The sequence below is a fragment of the Emydura macquarii genome, unplaced genomic scaffold (assembly GCF_026122565.2).
Source record: "Emydura macquarii macquarii isolate MOO-44397 ecotype Brisbane River unplaced genomic scaffold, CSIRO-AGI_Emac_v2 contig_318, whole genome shotgun sequence".
Taxonomy (NCBI): Eukaryota; Metazoa; Chordata; order Testudines; family Chelidae; genus Emydura; species Emydura macquarii.
This window is the reverse complement of record NW_027130455.1, coordinates 3812518-3828221: the sequence shown is the minus strand read 5'-3', so window position 1 is coordinate 3828221 and position 15704 is coordinate 3812518.

Genomic DNA, 15704 nt, shown 5'->3' with positions numbered 1-15704 from the left:
GAGTCCTTGTTACAGGTGACATTCACCATTCTCCACCAGGCCTGTAAGTCTCTCTCTGGGTGGCATTTTTTCCAAATGCTATTGCTGAGCTCCAGCGGGAGTATACCACTCATTCCATTGCAGAATATATCCTTTCCCACATCAGTCATCCATCCCTGCATTTGCATTCATGTCAAAGCTAAAGAAACATTGGCTTGCAGGGCACCTACAACCCCAAGACCCGGAAGTGGTCTTTTTCTTGGGCTATTTCCCATTGCTGTAGGAGTTGTGCCCCACACCAGCTTGTAGGGAATGTAATTAGTCTAATGCTGCTGTAGTAGGTGTCACTAAACCCTTGATGTGTTTGCCCAGAGCATTCACCGTGTTTCCTATTATTTCATCTCTGATGCTGTTAAGGGCTGCTCCTCCCCCGCCCAACCCTCCAAAAGCTCCCCATACAGCCATGTTGTAAATTTCTTGAGAACCCAGATAACCTCCTGTTCCCCTCTTGGTGTCATTATCTGTCCTGCCCAAAATTTTCTGCAGATTATTTTAACCCAAAGTGAACTGGTCTTTTCCCTGGTGCTGTCCACTTAGGTATAGCAGTCCCTAAATGAACACAAGGGGGTTTACAGATGGGAAAAGAACTAACATTTAAATTTGCAATTGTCACCCATTTACAGTCCCATAGTCCCTTTATTGCAGTGTCCAAACAGGGGTTGTAGATGGGAGGTCACATTTGTCCCATTGACATTTAAACACTTTCATGAGGCACTGGCAGCATTGCTCCAGACTTTTTTTTTTTTTTGGTCCCCAGGGTTAACATCAATTGTCACTGCATCATTAGCTTTGCATGCCATTCAGCATTATCATGCACACATCCCCATGCTTCAAGCACAACAGGTTCCGAATTTATATCACCAGAGGAGCAGGAGCAGGACACCCATGCCAGCAAAAGAAGCACACAGGAGTGCATCATCTCCAAGGACTTCCAGCATTTACATGGTTAATAATGTAAAACACAGGGCAAAACAAACCTTTCTCCTCTTTATATAGAAGGACGCATTAACTTTTACTCAGTCCTATTTAGCTTTGAGTTCCTCTTTTTCTCCTTCCCCCTTTTTGTAATTGCCAGCTGCAGCACAAACATGGTTTTACTCTGCTTTTTTTAACAATTTTTGCTGACTTCACCAAAAACTCCTCAGTGAAATTTCAGCTCCATGTTCTGTTGGTGAGGGGCAAATTCCCCTTGTTTCCCAGAAATCACTCCAAAATAATTTACGTGTTGGGAGTACAGCTGGGCTTCCTTTGGACTTGCCTTAAACCCAGTTTTCTGATTTTTAATTTGGGGTTTTTGTTTTTGGTAACACCCTGTTCAATACCTTTAGATTCTCCTTCCTGGTCTGAGTGAAAACCAGGATATCCACATAAGAAATCACACTGTTTTTGTCAGGCATCCCCTCCCACATCTTGACTACATGGCCATAACAAATAGCAGCATTGTTCCAGCCCATGGGAACCCTGGTAAAACACAACTGCTTCCCTTGAAATGTAAAAGCAAAAATTGTTCTCCTGATGTAAAGAGATAGCAAAGAAAGTATTGACCAAATTCAGAACTGAAAGCCATGTGACCGCTCCCACAATGAAAGCCATCACCTCTTGATATTTAGCCACAACAAAGCCATCAGTGGGGTCACCCAATTAAGGGTGCAAACATTCACCACACACCTCCAAGTACTGCCATCACTTTTAAGGACTGGCCACAGAGTAGCATTAGTGGAGCTTGTCTGCTTCACTAAAACTCCTTGGCTCAAACACCCTCCCATCAATTGTTTCTTTAGGCTCGCTTCTGCCTCTTTTGGATACCTGTACTGCTTCTGGGTGCAGGATCAGGACCTGTGATTAGGATTTCTGCATCAATTTTACCACATTCTATTTTATTTTTGGTCCACACCTCCCGGGGCCTTTCCAGTTCTTCAGATGCCTTAAGGACTGCAATCATGTAGTTTGCTGAAATTACCAGAGACTCCCAGGACGTTCCATGTGGCATTTCCCATAAGATCCTATTAGCAATATCAGTTGGCACTTATAGACAATTTCCAGGATTTCTTCTCCTTTCAAATTCATTGAACCAAATTGCCCTTCATTTCTTCTTTACCCTACTCCATACAGGATGTTTTTGTACATACAGTTTAAGTTCTTATTCATTCTTTTCTGCCTAGTGCAGTATTTTCTTTTTGCTTTTTAAACACAATGCACAACGTTAACAACAAGACAAACACCACAAAACACAATCTTTGTTGCGACAGTAGGTCCATGCTATTTTGGGTTGCTCTTCAGCTGGCACCAGCTTTTTCTGAAGTTCTGAAAGACAAAAAGAACATTTTTCTACCCCTCTTTGCAGAGGGTGGCAATTATTCTTTAAAATAACCCTTCATTTTAAAAATCTCCTTGATGATTGCAGGCAAAACAGGGGAATTACCCCCATACAATATACATAACATTTCTCATTGGAGGAAATACACATTTCCTTTATAGTTTCTTTTAGTGATTTTTAACTAAATCATCCATATTCAAATCATTTAAATCAGATTGTCTTTCTCCGTGCCATAGTTATTTACAATGGATTATTTACTGACCATACTTTAGGAAAAGGGTCTATTTTCCTTCAGAATGGCTGCAAAGAAACCAAGAATTCTCTTCCCATAACACTTTCCCTCCAAATTTTGTGATGTTAACTGTTCGCTCTCTTTTCATAGAATTATAGAATATTAGGTTTCAAAGGGACCTCAGGAGGCATCTAGTCCAACCCCCCGCTCAAAGTAGGACCAACCCCAACTAAATCATCCCAGCCATGGCTTTGTCAAGCTGCACCTTAAAAACCTCTAAGGATGGAGATTCCACCACACCCTAGGTAACCCATTCCAGTGCTTCACCACCCTTCTTATGAAAAAGTTTTTCCTCATATCCAACCTAGACATCCCCCACTGCAACTTGAGACCATTGTGCTTTGTTCTGTCATCTGCCACCACTGAGAACACCTAGCTCCATCCTCCCTGGAACCTCTCTTCATGTAGTTGAAGGCTATCAAATCCCCCCTCAATCTTCTCTTCTGCAGACTAAACAAGCCCAGTTCCCTCAGCCTCTCCAACTCATGTGCTCCAGCCCCCTAATCATTTTTGTTGCTCCTTGCTGGACTCTTTCCTATTTGTCCACATCCTTTCAGTAGTGGGAGACCCAAAACTGGACACAATACTCCAAAAGTGGCCTCACAAATAGAGGGAATAATAATTTCCCTCAATCTGCTGGCAATACTCCTACTAATGCAGCCCAATGTGCCGTTAGCCTTCTTAGCAATAAAGGCACATTGTTGACTCATATCTAGCTTCTTGACCACTGTAACTCCCAGGTCCTTTTCTTCAGAACTGCTGCCTACCCAGTTGGTCCCCAGTCTATAGCAGTGCATGGGAGTCTTCCTTCCTAAGTGCAGGACTCTGCACTTGTCCTTGTTGAACCTCATTGGCCCAATCCTCCAATGTGTGTAAGGTCACTCTGTACCCTATTCCTACCCTCCATCATATCTATCACCCCTCCCAGGTTAGTGTCATCCACAAACTTGCTGAGGGTGCAATCTACCCTATCCTCCAGTTCATTAATGAAGATGTTGAACAAAACCAGCCCCAGGACTAAACTCTTAGGTACTCTGTTTGATACCGGCTGCCAACTAGACATTTAGGCATTGAGCCCAATGATCTAGCCAGCTTTCTATCCACCTTATAGTCCATTCATCCAAGCCATATATCTGTAACTTGCTGGCAAGAATACTATGGGAGACCATATCAAAAGCTTTGGTATAATCAAGGTATATCATGTCCACTGCTTTCCCCACATCCACAGAGCCAGTCATCTCATCATAGAAGGCAATCAAGTTGGTCAGGCATGACTTGCCCATACTGACTGTTCCTGATCACCTTCCTTGCCTCCAACTGCTTCCAAATGCAAGTGCTTCAAAATGGATTCCTTGAGGACCAGGTCCATGATTTTTACATGGTCTGAAGTGAGGCTGACCAGTCTGTAGTTCCCCGGATCCTCCTCCTCCTCTTTTTTAAATTGCTTTCTTATTTTCCAAAATGACACCTACATCAGTTTAGATATTACCATTCCAAATATTATTCCAGGGATCTGAATCCCTGGTACCTGCACTTACCCTTGACACTATACCTCTCTGGGCTTCCAGCATGTTTTTTTTAACCAGTCCCTGCCTATTGCCTGCCGGCTGCATGTGGCCACTGCTTATCTGGCCTGATCCCGCTTTTTCTTGAAGAACTGTTCCTTCTCATGGGCATAGGCCTTGTCTCACTATCCATTTACCAAGGAAGATGGGCTCCTCAACTGGCCCCCACCCTTCCTGGTTCCTTTTCCTTGTTCCCTTTCTTTATGGTTGCTCATGGATGATCGTTCTGCCACATAGGTGGTGATTCTTTCTGACAGATGGCACAGATATTTTGCTATATTTTTACTGTTAGGCTCCATCAGTTCAGTCCAAATGACCTTAGACTCCCTACCCATCCTTGTGGGTACTCAGGACTTCTTCATGTGCTCCGGGCACTATGAGTCTGTGGCACCTTTTCCCAGTGAAAGACCCTTACACAGTATCATCCTTCTTTTGCTAATCTACTACTTTTCTTAATCTTTAAAACAAAAAGTATACAAAAGAAATAAAAAAGGAGCAGCAGCAGTGTGTGTGTGTGTGTGTGTGTGTGTGTGTGTGTGTGTGTGTGTGTGTGTGAAAAAGCAGAAGTGGTGGGCAGGAGTGGGGGTGTAGAAAGAAGTGGGGGGAGAGGGGCAGGAGAAGGAGGTTTGTGCAGAATGACTTAGGAAGGAAAACCTAAGCCTAAAGTACACAGACAGCAACACCAAATCTGACAAACTAAAGGAGAAGTGGGGTTCTGGAGCCAAAGCATCTGGGAATCCATACCTCTGGCCCCTGTCCTTTCACCGGTCTATTTCTTTATCCAAAACTGAAGCAACCATTCACAATACCTCTCTGCTCCCCCAACTGAGCCCTAACATTTGGACTTTCCCATTTCCCTGCTCTGACCTAGATGTCCCAATGCTTATGAAGCTGCAGAAAGGCTCTGAGACCAATGAAGACACCGGGTTTCCAGGGTCTCTTACCACCATACGCCTGCACAAAATCCATCAAGCTGTTTCCCAGCCCCCTGTTTAACTTCTCCATCCTTCCAGATGTTTCCTTCTCTTTGGACATAACTTCTCACCCGAGAAGGTCACAACCTGAGCTCTAAGTCCCAACAGACTAGCAAGCTACAACGTAGAAATATAGGGAGTGACCCTACTGTGTCCTCTAATTCCTATTGCAACAACAAACTGTCTATGTCAACCATTTCCTGCCTCTCACCTGTTCTCGCTGGGGTCTCCAAATCTGTTACCCAGGGTTTCTTGACCCAGTAACTTTTAGTCTCTGTGATTCAGTATCAGGAAATAAACCAAAGGAAACACAGTACCTCTGCCTGCTGTGTGGCTGATTTACACAAATCAAAACCAACTTGCTTTAACTATAAAGCTTTACTTTATTGGCCTCCATAAATTCCCACTGGAATGCCTTTGCCGAAGTTTCCACTTATAAGTCTTAAGCACATCCACCTACTATAGGTATTAGACACCCCAAAATTTGATAGTTACCCCACATGCCTGAGGCAGTCTTTGGATGAATCAGTTAGAGATTTCTGGATGGCCAGTCCTTCCATCTATGCCTGGTGATCGTTCCAAATGTGCCCACGAAGCAATCCGCCGACCCAGACTCAGAATTCCCCTTTTACACCCTGTAGTGTTCGGTATTTTTATCTCGGTGGCGGGATGGAGCACACTGGCAAAAGGATGTCAAAAGTGCTTATTTATTACATGAGATAGCATAAGAAAGACAGGAGCGGGAGTCCTTTACCATACAGGAACTGAAGCTCCGGCACAAGTCTTAAGGTGAAAAGTACAATGAAAGTACAATTAACCACAAGGATATAAAGTAGCAACTTATAGGTACAGGACTTATTATTATCATGAGCTGAGCAACTGCAACAGCAGCAACAATTAGTGAACAGAGAAGTGAACTATAAAGCAAGGAAGAGACCTGCCAAGAGGATACCTACAGCAATATACTCCTGGGGGCCCATCGATGTAAGAGAGCTAGCCTTATCTAAACGTGTGCAGGGACGCTTACCACTGCAAGAACGAGGAGACCCATACTTCGTTCTGATAAGCAGGTGGCGTACGGGAACCGCCTTGACCGAGGCATCCGCTAGCGCTTCCACGGATTCACGGAGAGTCTCAGCTTGGGGAGGCTCTCGGGGGATTGATATACCCTTTTTCCCCCCTCACCTTGCAGCAAGCCTTACTCAGTAATACATGACGTATATCTCAATCCCAGTAGGGACTGGGCCTTAACACTTAGTTGCTATTAGTAGTTAGCTAGGGACCTTCTGGAATAAAGTGACGTTAGTTGTTTACTTCAAAAAGAACTCAGCCATAGCCTCACTTCCCCTTTATTATTACTAAAATAGGAACCTTTTAGCTTATCAAGCATTAACAAATGTCTGTGGTCGTCTCAGTACGTTCCAGACCCCAAGACACTTCCTCCTCTGGCCTAAGGTCGGGCAGAGGGCAGCGTCTGGGCTCTGCTCCTGAGAGGTCTTAACTCTTGCCTTTCTGGCTGCTGGCTTAGCATTGCTTTCAGGGCCTTGCTCTTGTCAAACTATACTGATTTCGCGTTACAAAGTCTTGCACGCCCTAACACACCCCAAAAATTATGATAACATGTTAATCAAAAGTATTGCATAGCTGATCAAATGGAAATAATTGTCAAGCAAAGGCAAAGATTACAAGGAATATTAAAACAGGATGTGGTTATGTGGTTTCGCGTAGTTAGACTGGCACGTCTGAACATGTTCCGCCTGCCTGCTTTTCACCCCACACATAAAAGGGCATCGAAAGTCAGGTTCAAAAGGGCGCAGAGAGTCATGTTCACCCCTCCTTCCTTCCGGCTCTGCCTGGGCTGAACTAGGTCATGCAAAAGAAAATATACTAAATGACTACTCCTACCAATAAGCATATAAGCAAAATAACCGATAGTTCATCTCAGTAGTTGGCAGTGGTCTAGGCATCTGGTGCTTTGCTAAAATGCCCCCCCCCTCCCCCCCTTCAGTCCTTTGCAGAAACCAGAATTTCGCTCCCATGAAAAATGTTGCATTTCTGATGGAAAAAAATTACTCTGAATTGGAACAAAAAGATGGCAGTGTGAAGTTTGTCACAGGAGGGAATGTTTTAAAAAAATATCTTGTTTTGGGGAAAAAAACCACAATTGAACTTTTTGAACCTGTCCAGCCCAGCTACCAGGCTGCATTGCAGCTTGCCCAGCAAGGAGCCTGTGAGCCTGGGCTTCACAACAGCTCACCAAGCAAGCCCTGGAGAAGCCAGGGAACTCTGGGAGCCAAGCTCCCCACTGAACAACTGAAGAGCCAGGGAGGGAGGCGGGGAACTGATAGGAAACCAGTAGGCTGGTCACTGCCTGCTTGCCTGGTTTCTGTCTAAAGGTTTCATGGAAATGACACCGTCTCATGGTACATGTCACTTCTGCTGAATCAGCATTTTCCAATGGTGATAGTATTAGTTTGCTCTACTACAATCAGAGATGTGAAAAAACCTCAATGAACCCCATTAACCCTCCAGGAGGGAAAATACTATCTCCATTTAACAGCTGGGGGAGCAGGAGGTCCATCTGTGCTTAAGGAATGTGTTAACATCACTGGGTCAGGCACCCATAATTCTTCTAAAGCTCTCTGCCCAGAATCTTAAATTGAGCCACCCATCCACAAAATTAGACTATCAGTTCCTGGGCCCTTTCAAGTTTATAAAACCCAGTGGCCTTGTGGCTACAGCTGCCTGAGTCCTTGAAGATCCACTCAGCTTTTCACATCTCTCCTTTAAAGCTGTATACCAAGAACCCATAGCTAAATTGCTCCAACCTACCACCACCACCCATAACAGTCTATGGACAGGAGGAATCCATTGACTCCTCAGTGGTCGGTGAGCTAGGGGAAGGCTCCAGTACCATGTGGACTGGGAAGGCTACAGTCCAGACAAGTGGTCTTGGGAACTTGTAGAGAATATCCATGTCCCAGATCTATTATTTCACTGGAGTTCCATTGGAAGTTCCCAAGAAACTGGTCCCCATGATCCCTAGGAGGCATCCTTTGGGTGTGCCAGGGAGGGATACTGTCAGGAATCAGGGACTGGAGCAGAGCCAGTCTGGAAGCAGGGCCTACACCAGGGCTGGTCTCTGGGCAACCTAATGAGTGCAGATGGCCTGTAGTAGGCTGCCTGATTGGCTATGCTGCCTCATTGGTTTGAAGAGTCAACAGACCGGCTCTTAAGCACAGCAGCATGTCTGCATGTGCGCAAAGCATTTGCCCATGGCTGCGATAGCACCTGCTTGTTCCCAGCCTTGCCCCTGCCTGGCCTCATACCAGGTCTGACCTTTGGCTCTAGTTTCTGATAGCTGACTTCACCTCAGACCTTTGGCTCTGGAATCTGGCCTCTGACTCTGGCTCTGACCCTAGGCTCCTATTTCTGGCTACGAATCCTGGTCTAACCACTACGCCTGAGTCCCATTCTGACCATTGGCCCTGACCCCTGCTCCAACCACTAGGATTGACTGCCCAGGTCCTGGTCATGTGACAAGAGTAACTTTGCAGTATCTAACTACATCAAGCTGTGTCATGCCTCATGAAGCTGAGGCATTCGGAAAAATGGATGCCCTCATGTGTGGGCAGCTTGAAGTAGCTACAAAAGGATTTGGCATATCACTTAATATACCTTGTGTTGGGCCTAAAATGAGTCAGTCGATTCATGAAGTAGATGCAGTTCAAAATGGAGGCACTCTAACGAGTCACAGCTGTAGTGGAGCCAAGGAAGTGTATGACCTTAATGGGCCTGAAGCATGCTTACCTCCCTATTGCAGGTGTCCGGAAGCACTGGAAGTTTGTGGTGAATGGTTCTCACTTCAGGTATGCTGCCTGTTTGGTGCTCCCTATATTTGGTCATGGCAACCCTGCTGCTTCAGGAGTGATGCAGCAGGATCATTTGAGCGGGCAGTGGAGACCCGCACAATCGATCCCAAAAGTGCTCTCTGGCCAACACAGTAAATCCACCCCCCCGAAAAGAGGAACACTGTGTTGATCGGAGGGTGTTTCCTGTTGACACAGTGCAGTGAAGATGCCGCAGTAAGTGAAAGTTAGTAAGACGACGGGAGATATGCAAGTTTCAGTACGTAGCTTGTGTAGCTGCTGTCAATGCCAGACAGTGTAGACCAGGCCAAAGTGATAGATCCCCGTTCAAATCCCTCCTCCCCTTTACATGAAGGAGAGTTGGAGTGGGGGGCAGGACTCCCACATCCTAGGTGAGACCCCTGATCACTGGTCTAAAAGTTACAAGGGTCTCCTCCTTCTCTTACAAAAACAGCAAGGACACTTAATGTCATGAGAGGATTTGCAGCTGAGAAGACTAAGCAGAGGGCAATACCTCCTTGCAGCCTGGAGTTAAGTACTCATTTCTCCCCCTGCCCCAGCTTGACATCTCCCATTGGCTAATTTAGACAAGGCACTGCCTAGCATGCTGTCTTTTGTGAATCGCTTTCTGATGCACCTATTTCTCCCCATTCAATGTATAGACAGCCTAAGTGCCGAACTCAGGCTTTGTGAACTCCAGTGATTTTCTAGTCACCTAAAAGAGGAGAAATGGTCAAGCCTAAATTTCTTTGTGAAACTAGCCCCAAGCTTCTCACTTGGAAATTTTACTTTGGGGCACCCCTCTCTTATTACAAAGGCCCTGCCTCCAGCAGTAGGGTCCCTCAATCGGTATGGTAGGCATTCTTTGAAGGCAGCGGCAGAAATTTCTATTCACCACATCCCACTCCATGCTGAGTTGATAAACTTGTAATTTATTTACAATTAACATCTATGAATGAACTCCAGTAGTGATCACTTGGAAGTGATCCTGCTCTTTTTAAGGTCCACAAAGTCTTATTTCATACCCCAGTTCAAACTTCCTTTTCATAAGACAAGGAGTTCAGTGTCCTGCCAATCTGGTGTCATAGCCAGCCTCTAGCCGCCTGGACAGCTATTATCCCTGCTGGATCAGTCGCTGGAGTCTGGCAAGACCTTTCTTTGCAAGTTCAGCAAGCCTGTACCAAATCACCTCCACCTGGCAAGTCTCCACACATGCTCTACCAACGAGGGCTGCCACCTTGGGGAATTAAAAAAAACAGACCATCTGGGGTGATCTTGTACCCATAAAACTGGACAGCTGGCAGTGCGTACCAAGCACCTTATCAGATTTCCTGGGACTGCTACCTGGGGCAGGGGCTTGAGGGGGAAGGATCATAGAATATTAGAGTTGGAAGGGACCTCAGGAGGTCATCTAGTCCAACCCCCTGCTCAAAGCAGGACTAACCTCAGGTAAATCATCCCAGCCAGGGCTGTGTCAAGCTGCAGCTTAAAAACCTCTAAAGATGGAGATTCCACCACCTCCCTGGGTAACCCATTCCAGTGCTTTTCACTAGGAGGGTGGTGAAACTTTTTCCTAATCTCCAACCTAGACCTCCCCCACTGCAATTTGAGATGATCCTAAGAAATCCTGGACAGGTGCCAACCCAACCTCCAGCAGGAGGATTTTCAAATGTACATTCCAGGATGGCCCCTGGTAATGCAATGAGCCCTCGTAGAGCTTCCTTAGGTTTCAAAACCACTAATACATTTCCCCTTATATACTCCACCTCCCACAGACTTCATTCCCACAGGGGAGCAGGCTGCAAAGTTCATCTCCAAACTTCGGAAGCATTAATGGCTGTTAGGCCCAATCCAAAAACCGAAGGGTCAGCCACTTAACATTTTATTTGGACATCACCACCACGCTTCTATGAGATGAGGATGAAGGTAATTGTGCTTCCAGCTTGACTTGTTTGTTGTCTGGGGTTTTTACATTTATAAAGTTCTTCATATGTAATTAGGATCAGTCACAGGTAGAGAAATCAAGTATTGCAATATATCTTTACATTCTTTAGCAACGATGTAAAGTCCACTGGCTTTCCATTGTACTTACAGTAACAAGTTCAAATGCATAACTAACCTAGAGCACCAGCCTTTGCCAAAGATCATGGTGTGCTTTTTAATATAAACATGCAAGGTTTCATGGGAACATTCAGTGACCTCCACAGCCAGTACAGAAAGAGTACTTTCACTTGAAAGTGCTCTGGTAATTGGCATATTCTTCTGCCAGCAAAACTGAGAAGTTGATTAGCTAGATTTACTTAGCTGCAATATATTTCACTTGCCATTACTGGCATGGATCTGGTGTGTCCTTATAAGGGATTAGAGTCCAGTCTAAGTGAGAAACATTAGCAGGCTATTTTTGTTGTTGCTTCTGTTTCCTGCCTACAATAAACAGTCTCATTTTGTCAGATCTGAATGGAAAAAGTTGCTTATCCTGGCTGTGGTTTGTTTCAAAAAAGGGAATAGCAGTTCAGTATATATGCCTCTCATTGTGCCTGCTGTTAGCACTCCCAGGCATGCAGGAAGTTACACCTGAGAAGTGAACATAAGAATCAGTGTCATGAACCACCCATGAAACTGCAATAAAGACAACACCAACATTCACCCTGTAGGGGAAATCAGACAACCAAAAAAGCCCTTGCCTCTGTTTTACAGCTCTATGTTTTCAGGTGGCTTCCATATAAACGTTAACTGGAGAATAATGTGAAAGCTGGAGCTTTTTTTGTTTTGTTTTAAGACCAGCCAGTTCAGGAGGTGATGACAACTACCCCCTCATCCCCCAATGATTAAAGGATTCCTATTAAAACCTGCTGGATCCCGCTCACAATTCCCAGCCTGCTGTAGGAAAAGATGGAAGGGCAGGTCAAGCAGCAACCAAACCTCAGGGTGGGGAATTGTCCCAGCAAAGCTTTTATAAATGCTGGCAACTGTAGTGATTATTTATATACAGCAGACAACGTACTAAGGGGAAGGATGGTACAGTGGTTAGGGCACTGGCTCAGGAATACAGGAAACACAAATTCAATTCCCTGCTCTCCCCTGGGCTTCCTGTGTGACCTCAGGCAAGTTACTTAGTCTCTCTGTGCCCCATTTCCCCATCTGTAAAATGGGGCTACTAGCACTTCCCTGCTTCTGTGGGGCATGGTGGGGATACACACATTACAACAGCTTGTGAAGGGCTTTGACCACTACAGGTTAAAAAGCACTATGTAAGAAACAGGCATCATTATTAATCACAAGGTTCTGGCTTAGCCACAGGGAGAACAGAGGGGGAATGAGTGCTCATTTAAACATATTCATCTAAAAAAACCACGACTAGGGAAGATTAAGATGTGAAACCACTTTGTTTCAATCTCCTTCTTCTCGTTGTCCGGGCTCTGTGGGCAGTGGTTAATCTTAGCCTGTAAACTCTTGTTGTACAGCACCTAGCACAACTGGGTCCTCTTCCATGAGTGGGGCTCCTAGGTGCTGGCACAATACAAATAATACATAATAATCTTCATGGCCAAGTCCTCAGGTGGTGTAAATTAGCATAACTCCATTGATTTCAGTGGAGCAACATTGTTTTACACCAGTGGCCCTATGTTTTTAAGGCTTTGGAAATTGGTCAGTGCCTACGTATTGTTTAGGACCCATTAGGTGTCACTCGGCTGGAAAAGGGAGAGAGTTTCTAGCTGCTGAACCGACTTACCTAGGGGATAAGGCAAACTGGCTCTGCCTTTCCTGGCCAGGCAGTCAACCTCATCCCTCGTAGCTTGGCCTCCCACTATGCCTAACCTGTCCCTGCTGCCAATTCCCATTCACTCATGGCCAGCTGTAGCAGGGTGGAAGCAGCACATAATGAGTGGGCAGGCTGGAGGCAGGAGGATCTGGCATAAAGTCTCAACTGCCAACGGCTCAGAGGGGAGGGTGGGAAATGTGGCAGGGGGGCAGATTATTTGGCGGCTTATTGAGGGCCACAGAACAGGCTACATCTGCTCCCAAGCAGGTGGAAAAGTAAACTTAGCTCCAGTCTTTCAGTTCACAACCCCAGGGGTGTGTGCCCTTTGTTTTACAGTTCCCACGTCGCTTTCCTAGGCTCAGTAAATCCTACAGTTTAAAAACTGACACCAGCAGGGGTTGGTTTCTGCAGCCTTCACTTTTAATATTCTGTACCATATGGCAGGCAATTCACCTTGGTTTTAAAAAAACATTTACCAATTCAAAGTCCTATTCCATATGCCATTTAACCTGAGCTGTAAACTGCTTGCAACCTTTTTTTAGCAGTACAGGCGCTGAGTAAGTGGAAACAGAGCTATTGTGGGAAGATAGAGAACCATGCAGCAGGCAACAAATCTATCTGGTGGAAAAATCAAATGCAAAATCTGCCTTCAAAGAACAGATCATCCCAATAACTGAAACTAATTCTTATAGAAGCGTAATAGAGATACTACAAGATAATGAAGAACACTTTGGTCGTATCTAGGGACCATCCCTGACAAATATTAAGCATGACTGGTCCAACACAGTAGTCATCATTTTTTTTCTAGTTCCCCCTTTTCAATTTCTTTAGTTCTCTTTCCCCTTGTTTGCTTATGAAAGAGACTTTTTTTTAAAAAGCCTCACTTATCCCTTTAAGATTAAATCTACCGCCAGGAATACTATTGCTGAATATTTTATGCCTGTTGTTTTCTGATTATATTTACCTAATCTTATGTACACTTAACACAAACCAACCAACCAAAAATATTCAAAAGAACCCTTCTGCCAGCTGGGCAAGAACCCTCCTACATACTTGACACCATGTACTAAAAAGACCCAGCACACTGTATCTGCACTTCCTACTGCTGGACAGTTCAGGGTATTTGCTAAGCAAAATGCATCTGACTGGTTTAAGTTTAGTGGGTCACATAACATTCCTAAATGACCGGATTTCTGCTTCAAAACCTAGCAGATACCAGCACATGAGTGCAGATAACCTACTGTACATTATACCGTAATGAGGGAAAGGGGGGGGCCTGTAACAGGCGAAACATTTCACATCATTTTGCACAATCTCAGTCGTGTCTGTTATGAGCACAACACTAGTGAATTACTTGTCTTCTGTTGGAAGGATTGCAGGTAAATGCTATGCTAAAGATTTACCCCAGCCTCCTCCTGCAATTATGTTGGAATTTAGGGCTCGTTCCTTAACATATCAGTTGATTATCACAAACAATTTGTTTTATACTAGCGTAACCCCCTTCTTTTTGTGGGTTACTTGGGAGCAGGCAACACTCACCGGTGTGCAAGGGCGCCTAAGGTTACTAACAACAAAGGAGATCCTGAGTATCCCAGTGATGATGCAGGATAGGTGGGAATCCTCTATTCACCCCTCTGCTACAGTCCCTTTACTTCTAAAGGAATTTAAAATTGGTGGTGCCTCCACCTGGCTGGCCCCCGCATATGCTCAATAGCAGGCCTTGGGGCTTCCAGGACTAAACCTAGCCTAATAATTATAATAATCAGTGACATTGGTCTAACTCAACAATTGCACTTATGCAAACTAAACAGCCAATATACTTAAATTAGAGTTAACACACCTTTACTTAACAAAATAAGGAAATATGGCATAACAGACTGAAATTAAACATCATTATTATTTTAAATCCACAGAGGCAGTTGCATAAATCAATTAATAAATATAGTATACAGTAATAAATGAAACTTGTCTAACTGGCATTTACACTGCCATTCTTTACCCCACCTCCGGAGTGTACGCGCCCCTAGAGGTCAGAGCCCTAACCCCTTGCTTGCCTGGGCCCGCATGAAGATCTGAAGAAGCAGACCGCACTCTGTGGGTTCAGTGTACCAGTTCAGCCCAGTTGTCACGCTGGAGATTTGGAGTTGGCCCAATCAAATGTCTGCAGTCCTGGCCCTGCTTGAAGGGACTCTCTGCCTCTTCTCAGGCCCAGTCAAAGTCTCTCTGCTGTGCCCCTTCCTTTACAAGCCCTGCCCCAAACAACAGAGGGGGGGACACTCACACCAACTTCACTGCAGGCCCACTCAGTCAGCTCCAGGCTCAGTCCCTGCCCTGGATTGGGCAATGCCACCAACCTTCGAAGCTCCCTGCTCCATCACAACTCCAGCAGACACTCAGCAGCAGCTTCGTGACCCCGGCAGCAGGCAGCAGCAGGCAGCCAGCGGCTTCTAGCATCAGCTGTGCTCCCCAAGCACCAAAATGGAGTCCCCCACATGCTTTTTTCTCACTCCCTGGAAGGGGAAGAGTCTCTCTCCTTTTTTCCCAAGGCATCATAGGAGTTGTAGTCTCCCAGGATCTTCCTAGCTGTAAAACTCCCAATGAAGTTCCCAGGCCCCAGAAGAACAGGGTGCCTACACTAGCTAAACAGATCCCATAATTTTTACACTCCTTTTAATATGTGGGTTTCACAGAACTGACCAGGTTTTGAGGCGAGAGCCATCTTTACACTGTTGATACAGCCCCTTCCATCATTATTTTTCAGTATTTCAGTGCTAATTGGAAGGGCTCCCTGTTAGTAAGGAGATACATGTATCCTGACTGAATTAACTCTGAAGTCAAATGTCCAGGATATGTTTATTACTGAGTCAGCAGGAGCATTCCAGTGA